Source organism: Barbus barbus (genome assembly GCF_936440315.1).
Source record: "Barbus barbus genome assembly, chromosome: 40".
In the NCBI taxonomy this organism is placed as follows: Eukaryota; Metazoa; Chordata; class Actinopteri; order Cypriniformes; family Cyprinidae; genus Barbus; species Barbus barbus.
In genome coordinates this window covers 25,202,165-25,214,626 of record NC_136718.1, presented here as the reverse complement: position 1 = coordinate 25,214,626, position 12,462 = coordinate 25,202,165, and the positions used below count along the sequence as shown (strand labels likewise).

Here is a 12,462-nt window from a genome sequence, read left to right as displayed (position 1 = left end):
TATGCGAACCAACGAACCCAGAGAAGAGAGAGGGGAGACGCTTCATCTCGTTTGATGCCTCTCCCTGTGTCTGAACTCCCAGACCCAGTTTATGTGTGACTGGTGCAGTACTCAAACGAATTACTGTATGTAGTGAATTATATATATATATATATATATATATATATATATATACACACACACTGCCCTCCAAAAGTATTGGAACAGTACAGACAAAATTGCTCTGTTGGCTGTGGAGTCGTGACATTTACAAATATAATTAAAAGATGAATATGAGACAAAACTACAGAATTCCACATTTTATTATTAGCTGTTTCAACACATAGATGTTTTACCAGCTAAGAAGTTCAGCGCTTTTAGAGTTTCATCCCTCTATCTGATGTGAGCGTAAGTATCGGAACAGTTGCCTCACGGGTCTTTCTAAGTGATCAGCTGTGTCCTGTTGCATTAATTCGTAGTTGATGACAGACAAATCATAAAAGCTGTGAAAATAAACCATGTCTGTAAAATCACCAACAACTTCCAGAAAGCTGGGGTGATGCTCTGACAATCTACTGTCCTCAGGAGACTTACAGAATTACAGATGCTACACAGCAAGATGCAAACCTCTGACCAGCACCAAAAATAGAAAGGCAAGATTAGAGTTTGCAACTTTACTGATGACTTAATGTATGATGACAGTAGCAGAATGATTTTGGAAGGGTACAAAACAATCTTTCCTACCAATATTCAAGAAAATGCCACCAGATTCATTGGGAAGTGCTTCATATTGCATCAGGACAATGACCCAAAACACCCTGCCAGTTCAGTCAAGGAATTTATAAGGGCAAAGAAATGGAAAGTCTTAGATTGCCCAAGGCAATCTCCAGATTTAAATCTGATTTAACATGAATTTCACCAGCTGAAGAGGAGAGTAAAGGCAGAAACTCCCCAAAACAAGCAACAATTGGAATTGGCTGCATTAAAGGCTGGGAAAAGTATTTTGAAGGATGAGTCAAGTCAAGTCAAAGTTTATTTCTATAGCACGTTTAAACAAAAGAAAAAAATATATTAATGCTTTAAAGACATTCAAGTATTTTTTAAAGATATTTACAAATGTTTGCAGCATTGTTAAAAAGAACGCTGCCTGTATAAAATTGCATTTTGAGAAAAAAATACAGGCTAAGTCGCATCGCATTTTATTGGGCTATTACATTCAGAAATGATGTAAGCTAAAATGCCGGTAAATCTAAATGTTTACAAACATTATAAACACAGTTATTAGTTTCTCTCCACAACAAATCCTCTAAACGTAAGGCTATAGCCTATATAGGCTATAAAAACGTCATTCCAAAAACAAATTAAGCTGAAATTGATGCCTACCTCTCTCATTCAGCACGAATCCAAATGTTTCCATATCCGCGACGTATCTGGATGCTAAAATATTATTTATTATAGGCTTTGTACTTTCATCGACATTAAACATCATTCTTCACATCGGCTAGCATATGAGGCGGTGGTCATGCTGAATGCAACAGATTGGACAACAGAGCACTAACTTTTTATACGTTTCTTCAACTGTATTTTATTTTTATAATGAAGCAATGTCGCAAAAATATGTTGTGTCTGTGTGCATGTGAGGCACCGGCGTGATACCAACGCTGGTTTGTTATACAGATGCAAGACATCATTCAAAACGGTCAAGCTTTTGCAAAACAAATAAAATTGTAAAATAAATAAAACTGTAAAGCTTTTGCAAGATAAAGAAAACTACTTTCTGCAGTCTCATTTTCCTTTCCAAGAACTTTGGAATGCATCACAATGAACTGTAGGCCTAACTCAGCACATTTTATTTTCTTTCGTTTCGTTAATCTTTCAATGATTTAAGTGAAATATATTTAGTCATATATATATATTACTTTTTATGTAAGTCTATAGTTTTATTCTTTTTTCTCCATTCACAGAAGCGCTGCAGGTGCGTAAGATCTTGAATTCCTGATTGGTTGACAGCAAATATTAAATATTAAATGGAACAATAAAATAACCAGAAACAGAAACTAAATCAAATATTATAGTTCCGAACAGAATCGAAAATTTGAAATGACCATTAACCGGTTAATGGTCATTTCAAATTTTCGATTCTGTTCGGAACTATAATATTTGATTTAGTTTCTGTTTCTGGTTCTGTCCCAGTCAAAATTTAGTTTGTTTCCAGTTTTCGTTTTCCTTCTTTGAACTGGTTCAGAGCCCTGATTCCAAATCTTTGTTTGAATTGCGAATGTAGCCGCTCAAGGAAGGCTTTAAGACCAAGCGGAATCCTCTATCACTCCCGCTTCAAAGAGTGGGACTCGTGTTCTGCAAATCATTTTGGTCGAATGCAAAGACATTATTGATCATAAGCACAACATCAGCTAGAAAACATACTATCTAGGCTACATTTTTCTATTTGCAATAGTTGGACCGAGCCTATGGAATAACTTTCCTTTATCTGTGAAAGCTTCAAATTCCGTCTATGAGTTTAAAACTAAATCTTATTTTCTTACCTTGGATTTTTAAGCTCCTTATGTAGCCAAATCTGTGCTGGTTTGAATTGGCCGCCTCCAGTTTTCGCTTTGTTTTTGCCTCCAGCTGTGACGTAATCATGACGTCGGCCCTAAAAGGGTCTATTATAGTTTATGCCAATTGATTTTCTGCCACTAGTCAAGTCAAGTCACCTTTATTTATATAGCGCTTTTAACAATACAGATTGTGTCAAAGCACTTAACAGTATCAAACAGTATGTCAGTAATGCATAGAAAATAAGATTAAACACTCAATTTTCAGTTAAGGCATTTCATTATTGAATTCAGTGATGTCATTGTCTAGCTCAGTTTAGTTTAAATAGTATCTGCGAAATCAAATTGACGATAATCACTAGAAATTAAGTGTCCCCAACTGAGCAAGCCAGAGGCGACAGCGGCAAGGAACCAAAACTCCCTCTGTGACAGAATGGAGAAAAAAACCTTGGAAAAAACCAGGGCTCATCCAGGTGTCCCGACCTCCGCCGACGATCAGGGAGACATCATCTCCCGGCGCCGATCCACCATCTGATCCAGACAAGGACTGAGAAACAGAATAAGAAAGAAACAGACAAATATTAGCATAGATGCCATTCTTCTTACAATGTAACGAGTACATCATGTGTTATGGAGAGTGTTCACAGTTCCAGTTGATCTAATTAATGCAGCCTAACAATCCTTTAACGGATTTGAATAATAGAAGTATAATAGTGTGTTATGTGTAAACCAGGCTAAAGAAATGTGTCTTTAATCTAGCTTTAAACTGACAGAGTGTGTCTGCCTCCCAAACAGTATTAGGTAGATTGTTCCAGAGTTTTGGTGCTAAATAGGAAAAGGATCTGCCGCCCGCCGCCGATTTTGATGTTCTAGGAATTATCAAATGGCCAGAGTTTTGAGAACGCAGCGGACGTGGAGGACTATAATGTGATAAGAGTTAACAAGATTTTAAAATCTATACGATGTTTGATAGGGAGCCAGTGCAGTGTTGACAGAACCGGGCTAATATGGTCATACTTCCTGGTTCTTGTAAGAACTCTAGCTGCTGCAGTTTGGACCAGCTGGAGTTTGTTTATTAAACGTGTAGAGCAACCACCCAATAAAGCATTACAATAATCTAACCTTGAGGTCATAAACTCATGAATTAACATTTCTGCATTTGACGTTGAGAGCATAGGTCGCAATTTAGATATGTTTTTGAGATGAAAAATGCAGTTTTACAGATGCTAGAAACATGGCTTTCAAATGAAAGATTGCTATCAAACAGCACACCTAGGTTCCTAATTGATGAAGAAGAAATGACAAAGCAGCCGTCAAGTGTTAGATAGTGTTCTAGATTATTACATGTGGGGTTTTTAAGTCCGATAATTAACACCTCTGTTTTTTCCGAATTTCAAGTTCAAGTTGAGCTTTATTGTCATTTATTGTCACGTGTAAGGAAGATGTCCAGGATGGAGGGGAGAGGGGCACCGATGATCTTTGCAGCTGTGTTCACTGTCCGCTGGAGGGTCTTGCGGTCAGCAGCACTGCAGTTCCCGTACCAGACAGTGATGCAGCTGGTCAGCACACTCTCAATGGTGCCTCTGTAGAATGTGGTGAGGATGGGTGGAGGGAAACTTGCTCTTTTCAGCCGGCGGAGAAAGTGTAGGCGCTGTTGTGCCTTTTTGGAGAGTGACATGGTGTTGGTGGTCCAGGTGAGATCCTCTGTGATGTGCACCCCCAGGAATTTAGTGCTGCTGACTCTCTCCACAGTCGAGCTGTCGATGGTCAGTGGGGGGTGGTCAACGGAGTTTCTCCTGAAGTCCATCACAACCTCCTTTGTCTTCTCCACATTGAGGGACAGATTGTTTGTGCCACACCATTCAGCCAGCTGTGCCACTTCCTCTCTGTAGTGCGTTTCATCGTTGTTGCTGATGAGACCTACCACTGTTGTGTCATCAGCAAACTTGATGATGTGGTTGGAGCTGAACTTGGCAGTGCAGTCGTGGGTCAGCAGTGTGAAGAGCAGCGGGCTGAGCACACAGCCTTGTGGGGCACCTGTGCTCAGTGTTGTAGTGCTCGAGGTGTTGTTGCCGACACGGACTGACTGAGGTCTTCCAGTTAGAAAGTCCAGGATCCAGTTACAAAGGGAATTGTTAAGGCCCAGCAGGTTTAGCTTATTTATGAGCTGTTGTGGGATTATTGTGTTGAATGCCGAGCTGAAGTCAATTAACAGCATTCTAACATAGGAGTCTTTATTTTCTAGGTGGGTAAGAGCCAGGTGGAGGGTGGAGGAAATTGCATCGTCCGTAGAGCGGTTTGGACGGTATGCAAACTGGAGCGGGTCGAGTGTGTTGGGGAGGCTGGTTTTGATGTTATGCATGACTAGCCTCTCAAAGCACTTCATCATGATTGGAGTCAGTGCTATGGGACGGTAGTCATTGAGACAGGACACAGGTGATTTCTTTGGTACCGGTATGATTGTTGTGGATTTGAAACACGTGGGGACGACTGCCTGACTCAGCGAGGTGTTGAAGATATCTTTTAGGACATCCGTCAGCTGTGCAGCACAGTCTCTCAGAACACGGCCAGGTATGTTGTCAGGACCCGCAGCCTTGCGTGGGTTAATCCGGGACAGGGTCTTCCTTACGTCGGCTGGAGAGAGACAGAGTACCTGGTCGTTTGGAGATGCGAGTAGTTTCTGTGCAGGTGTGTTGTTCTGTATCTCAAATCGTGAGTAGAAGTGGTTGAGTGCCTCTGGTAAAGATGTGTCATCGTCACTGGCCTGTGGCGGGGGCTTGTAGTCCGTGATGGTCTGAATAGCTTGCCACAGGGCCCGAGTGTCTTTACTGTCTGTGAAGTTGTTCTTGATTTTTTTAGCATATTGATGTTTTGCCTTCTTGATGCCATGAGACAGATTGGCTCTTGCTGTTTTGAGGGCTGCTTTGTCTCCTGATCTGAATGCATCTCTGGTCTTTAGCAGCCCACTAACCTCTGCTGTCATCTATGGCTTCTGGTTGGCACGTGTGGTGATGGTCTTGGTGACTGTTACATCATCTATGCACTTTTTGATGTAAGCAGTCACAGTTTCGGTGTATTCCTGCAGGCCTGTGTGGTTGTTGTAAGTGGCTGCCTCTTTAAACATGTTCCAGTCTGTGTCCTGGAAGCAGTCCTGCAGTGCTGAGGTGGCATTGACTGGCCATACTGTGATCTGCTTTTGAACCGGTTTGGTGAGTTTGAGAAGTGGTCTGTATGCTGGGATTAGCATAACAGAGATGTGGTCCGAGTACCCGAGGTGGGGGCGGGGTACAGCCTTGTAAGTGTTTTTCTCTGTTGTATAAACAAAGTCCAGTGTGTTGTTTCCCCTTGTTGCAAAGTTCACATGCTGGTAGAACTTTGGTAAAACTGTCTTTAGGTTTGCATGGTTGAATTCACCGGCTATGATGAAAAAGCCGTCAGGGTTGTTTGGTTGTTGTTCGCTGACGGCGCTATACAGTTCACGAAGCGCATCCTTAGCGTTTGCACACGGGGGGATGTAAACCGCGACAACAACAATGGCCATGAACTCCCGCGGCAGATAGAATGGTCGACACTTCACAACCATAAACTCCACCAACGATGAACAGTGTTTTGGTATTACTGCAGCATTGTTACACCAGTCTTTGTTGATATACATACACAAACCACCTCCGCGAGTCTTACCAGACAGTGATGAATCTCTGTCCGCTCGGTAGCTGGTTAGCCCATGCTGCTGAATGGCGGAGTACGGGATGTTGTCGTTTAGCCATGTTTCAGTGAAAACAAACACACAACAATCCTGCCACTGAAAAACTGCCCCACAGAATGAGGCTGCTGCCAGCACACTTTACTTTTGGGATGGTACTCTGCAGGTGGCAGGGACTGAGTGACTCGTCAGAGAAGAAAAGCTTGGTGCACCAGAATATTGAGATAGGCTTAATAAAAACCCAGTCCAGAGCATTCAGAACCTCAGACTGAGCCGAATGTTCACCTTCCAATAGGACAATGACCCGAAGCACACAGCAAGAGTAGCTTATATACAACTCTGTGAATGTCCTTGAGTGGCCCAGCCAGAGCCTGGGATTGAACCCAATCAAATATTTCTGGAGGAACCTGAAAATGTGTGTCTGCCCCATCCAACCTGACAGAGCTTGAGAGGTGAACAGGGGAGGTGAAGAATGGCATATAATTGCCAAATGCATATGATTGTCGCATCAAACAAAAGAGAATTGAGGCTGTAAAGGTGCTTTAGCTAAGTACTGAGTTAAGGGTATGAATACTTATGCAATGTACTTATTTCAGTTTTTTTATTTTTAATAAATTTACAAAGTTGTGACTGTTCTGTTTTTGATTTGTCATTATGGTGTATGGGGTGTAGATTGATGTAGGAAAAAATAAATTAAATAATTTAATTTAAAGCAGTTAACAAGCTTGCAACATAAAATGTGAAAAACTGAAGGGGTATGAAGACTTTCGCAAGGCACTGTATGAGCATTACAAAATGTAATATACTCTAATTATGACTACTTGATAGCACTGGTTGGGTGTTAAATATTTATAAATTTGGGGAATTTTTAATGTGTTGAAAGTTTTTAAAAAGACTCATATCACAACCACTGCAGCTTCCAAAGAAATGTCCCATGCTCAAAATATAGTGTGACCATGGTTTTACCCTGAAAACTGTCAGAAGATGAAAATTCAGAAATAAATGTGTGTATTTTTCTGTTTGTAGAATCAGCTGGTTCAGACACAGACAGACATGCAGGAGATGATCCAGAACAGAATGAAGAAGATTCAAGAGATCCAGCACTCAGTAGAGATGAGAAAGGTCAAACCTGGTGTGCAGTTGTAACAAGGAGTCCACTGTACGCAAGCGTAGTGAGAAATCAAGTGCAGTTTATTTACAAACAAGAAATCCAAACATAATCCAAATAGACAAAGACTTGACATGAAACAGACTTGACTTGAAACAGATTTGGCTTGGCATGGCATGGCATGAACAGGCATGGCATAAACAGACTAGACTCACCAACAGCGGGTTACAACATCAATACACCACAAAAGACAAAGGCTACTACATGGCTACTTATAACAAACAATGAGGGTCACATGACATGAACAAACCAATGAGAACATGACACAATGAACAAGGGAACCAATAGCAAGGAGACTAGAGGGAAAGGGAAGCATGACACAAACAGGAACTATAAATGAACTTCAAAATAAAAGAAATGAAAACATGAACATGACACAGAACCCCAAAACCCCACGTTACAGCAGTGATCAAATTATGAAAATTAATGTTGAGCTTCATAATATTTAATACATAACTGATGAAGGTGCTAAATTAATTGTTAAATGTTGATAAGAAATTTTATTTTTGAGTGAACTCTCTCCTTAAAGTTGGCCCAGGCAAAAATAAAACATACTTGAATGCATTAAAAAAAAAAATAATTATCAGCAAGTACATTTGTAGTAAATTCTTGTTTTTTGTGCTAAATAAAATAGTAAAACGTATACACTATAAATACACTTATTAAAAGTATATTTCTACTACAGTGCAACTGCAAAATTATACTAAATACTACTGATATTTAAATTAATTTTTATTACATTGAAATAAAGTGTACTACTGCAAAAATAAATATGCCAGCTCAAAAAATACACTAATTAGCACTAACACTTAAATTGACTTTACGTGTAGTACCAGAAGTGTTTTATAATTGCATTGTTTGAAAGTGTGCTATGATAACTTTACATAACATTTTAGTGGATTTTTATATATGCTATCATTAAGTTCTATTTGGATTTTCATGAAAAATACAGTAGAAATGTTTTACTTAAGGTCAGTTTGGACTTGTGTATTAATTATCCTTTCAATCTATGGGTGTTTACATTTACAATAATTTACGGTTGCAAATTTAATAAATATCTTCATGGAACATGATCTTTACTTAACATCCTAACGATTTTTGGCATAAAAGGAAAATCAATAATTTTGACCCATTCAATGTATTTGGATTGGATTCAATTTATTGTCATTGCACATGTAGATACAAGGCAACGAAATGCAATAGAGAAGAAAAATACAGCACAACATGAGGAAAGGAAGGAGAAAAAATAATCCTCACACTATGCTCCTGAACGGGAGTACAGTGTGAGAACAGACAAAAAACCTCAGCATAGAGCACAGTCAATACAGGAACTTGCAGAGAGTAATCCAGTTCAGACGACCAGCCATCCGGTCTGCAGCCATTACAGCGCTAACACAGACCCGTTATCAGACTGACGGGAAGAAGCGGCAAAGGCGTTGGATGTGGGTAATGGGAGGTGAATGAATATCTGTATCTATGAGCGTATGAGTGTGTGTATGTGTAAGTTCGTGTGCCTAGAGATCCGCCGTGCTGGCACTCCAAACAAGTTGTCTCAGTCCGCAGGTTGTGGTGCGACACAGCAATTGCCATGGAAACGACCTTGGCCGGAACCCAAACGCTCGACAATCACAAGGTGTCTGTTGAGGGGGGAGGGAAGAAAGAGCGTCTCCCTGCAGCATTCATCCGGGGAGTTAGATTCCAGAGCAACCTTGCCAAGCTGTCTGTTGTTTTAGGAAGCCGAAAAGAGATAAGATTGTTTGGTCTTTGGGCGAACAGCTGCCTTCTAATTTCACAGCTATTCTCATTGTCCATTCTGATCTCCTTGTCCATCAATTTTCCTTTGCAAAGCCGAGAGCTTATCCGTGATCGAATCCATATTGCGGTTAATAGTCTCTGTCTCAGAGGCGACCGTTCTGCCGACTGCTCCAATCATGACGGGCAGCCTTGTGAGGTTTTGGACAGCTGTTCCCGTCTCCTTAATTCTCCGATAATTCAGGGCAACGCCTATTCCAAACAGCAGAAACCCAGTTATCATGGTTCCGAATAGGTAGATGTCTTCAATGTCCTCCACGGAAAGAGCCGCCAGACACACGACCCGCCACCTCTCCCATGCGTCCATCGTGTAGCCAGCTGCGAAAGTTCCAGCAGGACACCCGGGCTCTCCCGATCCCAAACTTCTAGATGAGAAGATGGTGCCAATTGCGTTAAGAGACCAGTTGATCAGATCCATAATTTCGGTTTTGTCGAATAGTGCAGAGAGTGTCTCTTAAGTGTTAGACAAGGACAAGACGAGAGAGCAAGCAGGGGAGGTAAGGGTAGGGAGGGAAGAAAATGCGACCGCCTTCGCTGAGAGCCAAACGAGACTGGGTTGGCTATTGTTGGCTATTGCTACAAATATACCTGTGCTACTTATGACTGCTTTTGTGCTCCAGGGTCACATATATACTGAACAAACACTACAAAATTCAAATGTTGGCTGTTTTTGCTATAAAAGCCAAATATTTATCAACAAACACTTAAAAAATCAAATGTTGGCTTTGTTTTTGTTATAAAAATACTATTTACTCAACAAATAGTAAATCATTCAAATAGCTTTGCTCTGCTTTAGTTCTGACAAATACATATTTACCAAACAAACACTAAATAATTCAAATTTTATCGTTTGTTTCTGTTAACAAAAAACAAATATTTACCAAACGAAAAACAAATAATTCAAATGTTGGATTTTTTTTTTTGTCATTAAAAAATCTATATTTACTAAACAAACACTATGTAATTCAAATGTTTGCTTTATAATATTATTTTTGTTTTGTTGTTTTTTTATAAAAAACAGTATTTACTAAACAAATCAAATAAATATTATGTTTATTATTATTAAAACCAGTATCTACAAACACTTTTCATTACAATTTTGCATGTGTTTTTGTTATAAAACAAATATTTACCAATAAACATGTAATAATTCAAATGTTGGCTTTGTTTTTATTATAAAAACAATATTTATCAAACAAAAACTAAATATTTCAAATTCAAGGTTTGTGTTTTATTCTAAAAAAATATAATATTTACCAAACAAACACTAACAAATTAAATTGTTGGTTTTGCTTGTGTTATAAAAATCTAATATTTACAAACAAATACTAAATAATACAAATGTATGTAGAGGTCACCTAGAGATGACCTCTACAGCCCTGAACGTCAGCGGAGACCAGGACACCTAGATGAGCCCCAGAGACTGGTCTCCAGTGAAGACCCGGTCTCCTAGACGGCCATCGGGACAAGACCACAGGAACCAGATGAGTCCTTTGCACAATCCGACTCTGCTTTAGCCTAGATTTAAACTGCTGATTTTGTCTGGCCAGGGGAGCATGACACTATTTCGACACACTATTTCCCCGTCTAAATACTGTAAAGCTGATATAAAGCCACCCAGCTTTATATCAAGCTGATGTAAAGCTGCTTTGACACAATTTGCATTGTTAAAAGCGCTATACAAATAATAGTGACTTGGTGACAATGTTCATTTCTGATATCTGAAAATGTATTTCTGATATCAACAATTTAATTCTTGATATCAAGAATTAACATTTTAACTAGTGAAAATTTAATTGTTGATATCAGAAATAGCCATTGTTAGTAGAAATCTAATTCCTGATATCAAGAATTAGCATTTTAACTAGTAAAAACTGAATTGTTGATATCAAGAATTCATATCCTGTTAAGGAATAAAAGTCAAAATGGCTTGCCATAGACAGACATGTATTGTCCTTTCATTTAGCACTGCAGGTTTCTTCTGAATTGTGAGCACTGCGTGAACTTCTTTCAAAAGTGAGCTGCTGCTGCTGCAGCTTCATTTTGTTTATAGCTGATCTTAATCTACCCCCACCTGCTGTTAGTATGGAGCAGAAACACCGTTCATTTCTAGAGGCGTCTTATTTTCTGCTCCTCCAGTATCTACACTGTGAACCCCACACCGTCTAGAGTAGGGGTGTCTAAATTACAGGAGGGCCACAGCCCTGCAGAGTTTAGCTCCAACCCTAATTAAAGACACGTGACCCAGCTAATCAAGTCCTTCAGACTCAATTGAAAACTACGTGGTTTGTGTGTTGGAACTAAACTAGGGCTGCGGCCCTCCAGGAACTGAGTTTGACACCCCTGGTCTAGAGCATTGGCCTCAAACCAATGGGGCTAAGCTCTGCACAGTTTAGCTCCAACCCTAATCAAACACACCTCATCCAGCTAATCAAGGTCTTCAGGATCATTAGAAACTTCTAAGCAGGTGTGATTTGGAGCTGGTTGGAGCTAAACTCTGCAGAGCTGTGGCCCTCCAGAAATTGAGTTTGAGACCACTTGTCTAGAGCGAAGAAAGAGCACTACACACTATATTATAAGCTTATAAGCGTATATATATATATAGAATATAGTGTGTATATAGACATATGTTTAAACTTATGTTTTATCCTCCTGTGACCTCTTTATTCCTTTTGTGATTTTACTGGTGGGTCTATTTCTGTGCTGCACTGAGACACATTGTTGACTAGAAACTAGAATTTCATAAATTCAATAATGTAAACTAATGAATCTTTTACCTGCTTAGAAGTGCTAAATTTTAGTTTTTTGCGCAATTGTTATATTATTCTGACATGAAAATGGAACAAAATCAATACATCTTAGCTCGATAAGCCAACCCTGATAGCACACGTACATCACAGAGATGTCTATTTGATATCTGCAAGACATATTTAGTAGATTATTGGACGTTTCCTATCAGATGTTTACAGATGTACACTCGTACAGTGACTAACAGAAAATAACCATATTCTGTGTGAGATAATGTGAACATTTAGCCCCCTGCTGCAAAAAAACAATAGACACCATCGCAGAATTTGTAATGGATTTACTGGTTATAATGGGAATTGTACTGTTTTAATGGAAACCGTAATGTGCATATTGGTCTCTACTGGTCGCCTTTTAGGGCTACTTGGAAGTCCTCACATTTTCAACTTTTTAAAAAATCTAGGATGAAATGTATATGAATTTTAATATGACTTCATGAA

General features: G+C 39.4%; 1 pseudogene across 1 annotated transcript in view; it reads left to right on the top strand.

The window, feature by feature from the left end:
• Positions 1 to 6,389: 6,389 nt before the first annotated feature.
• The window catches only part of LOC306859403 (E3 ubiquitin-protein ligase TRIM7-like), a 39,196-nt pseudogene continuing 33,123 nt past the window's right edge, over positions 6,390 to 12,462 (top strand). The window contains exons 1-2 of the transcript in view: positions 6,390 to 6,443; positions 7,264 to 7,359. The product of the transcript in view is annotated as an E3 ubiquitin-protein ligase TRIM7-like (transcript). The remainder of the gene's footprint in view (positions 6,444 to 7,263; positions 7,360 to 12,462) is intronic.